Genomic DNA, 2,330 nt, shown 5'->3' on the forward strand with positions numbered 1-2,330 from the left:
ATATTAATATTCGATTTTGGGGAGGAATGGATTGGATTGTAATTTTTGAAGGGTGTTGGAGAATAGGAGTAAAGAAGGAGCATTGTGTTTCCATAAAAAAATGGGGTGTGGTAATTAGCATAGCCTAGTAAGCATCTTTATAATTCAACTATGTATCCTAATTTGAATTAATCCAAAGAGAAGCACTGTTGTTAGTATATAAACATGTGAACTGTCAAGTAATCATCATGTGTTTTAGAAAACACACATTGGTCACAACAGAGAAAGCCAAAATCCATATCGCCTTTGGTTAGTCCCATAAAAATGATTTTTAATCCCTTTGATCGTCCCACCCCTTAAAAATATACATAACTTCTTTTAAATTTTTTGTTAAAAAAAAGAAAAGTAAAAAGTGATAATATGATGCTCAAAATGTCCAACTACAGAATAAAAATAACTAATTCTGTGCATTTGGAAACCATTGTTTATTATGACCTTGTAATCTTCTAACCCACTATTTTCTTTCTATCTTTCTCAGGATGCAAGGATTATATTGGGTTCAGGTTTTCCAACATAACAAGCATCTGTAAATCCAGATATGAATGAATGGTATTTAATAAGATTGTTTTCGTTTTAAAATGAGTATTTATGTGTCGTTGGAGAAAGAGCAGCAATGTATGGCTGTTTATGAATGCTATTGTGCCTGAGGTTAGGATCCCCCACACAATCTGAGATGCAGCCAAGAAAAACAGCCCTGATAGACAATGCTTCACTTCACCTGCTATGATGCTGTGTGCATTTCATTTCTGTCAAGAGTATGTACAGTTAGGGTTCATTCGCCTCATTATTTTGTTACATCTACGTTACAGTTAACCAGTCTCTCTAGGAAATAATAAATAACCGCTTTAAAAAACAATTGTCACGTTGCGTTCTGAGGATACACTTTCCATTTGAAATTTTTTTTTAAAAACCCACCATTGTTATGAATTCTCTGGCTTTGGAAAATAGAATTTAGACTCCACCAACTCTCGTTCGTCTGTTGAGATTGATTTTACACTGCCTTCTATAAGGAGATTAGAAAGCAAAAGGCTGCAAAATGGACACTGCTTCCTGCTTTGCTTCCTTAGTCTTTCAGAATGTCAAACCGGATGAACAAATGTTAAATCTCCTCCAGTATGTATACCTAGACACTTTTACTATGACCTTTGCTATAAACCTTCTAGTTAACCACCTGCATTTTCTTCTTAAAAACCATTAAAAGTTCTCCTCACTTCCAAAGCAAAGACTTTCCAAAATCAGTTTACAAAAGCTCTGAATTCACCATTTTTATGTACAGGAAGTTCTTCCTTCTGTAAGAGCTAAGCACACAGTCCTGTTATGGTACAAGATAGATAGGAGGGGTCTGCAGAGGCAGGATTCACAGCCCTCCCCCATCCTCTCCACCCCACCTCAGAGAATGTTTTGTATTTTTGAAAGGTCCTAGGACGAGCCCCGTGGTGATAGAAAGCGGTGCCTCGGTGCCTCGATACTTAGGGGGCAGGCAGAAAAGATTCTGGGAATCAACATAATTTCCCACTCCCTTCTGCTACCTCAAGAGCTACTAAGAACAGCACAGCAGTGAATTCATCCCTAAATAAAATATTAAAATAAATGGGAGACAATTTGCCCTCTCTTTCTCTGCTCCATGTACATTTCTGCCACCATTCTCTTTCTCTTCCCAGAAAACGAGAGCTAGTTTTAGCTTCATTTACATGTCTCAGCTACTGAGAAGCCTGAGCAAGTGAAGGTTGAAGTGGGTATTTCCTTTGTGCTAATGAACTAACAATTTAAATTTCAGTTATCCTCTGAGACAGATTCCAAAGTAGTTATGGGGGGTGGCAGGAGGTTCTTCTGTTCTGTTCTCCATCTTCCTTGTCATCCTTAATGTCTGGTTGTGAAGGTTTTATGTTTTGGTTTCCAAAGCACAAATGAAAACCTAAAGGATCGACATAAATAAAATAAAACTTTATTTTTAATAATAAAATTAATGTTTCTAGTAAGGAAAAGATAGTATGTCATTCCTTTAGCAGTACAAACAATCTTTTATCCAAAAGAATACATTGGGTTTTATTGTGTCATTTGTCTGAATACAGACTCAGTGGAATATCTAAATGATACCCTGCTCTGAACTCCAAGTTGAAAGTAAGTTTTTATTATACTTGAGGGAAACAATGGGTTCAGCTGCTTATTGCAAGGAGCAATTGGCAAGGGAGAGTTAAACTCAATTACTGTAACCATACTGAATAAAAAATACTGCCAAGAACAAAAATACGCCTGGGTAAAGACAGCCACTGAATAAAAAAAAATCGACA

The sequence above is a fragment of the Ceratotherium simum genome, chromosome 13 (genome assembly GCF_057802395.1).
Source record: "Ceratotherium simum simum isolate JZ-2026a chromosome 13, ASM5780239v1, whole genome shotgun sequence".
NCBI classification, from domain to species: Eukaryota; Metazoa; Chordata; class Mammalia; order Perissodactyla; family Rhinocerotidae; genus Ceratotherium; species Ceratotherium simum.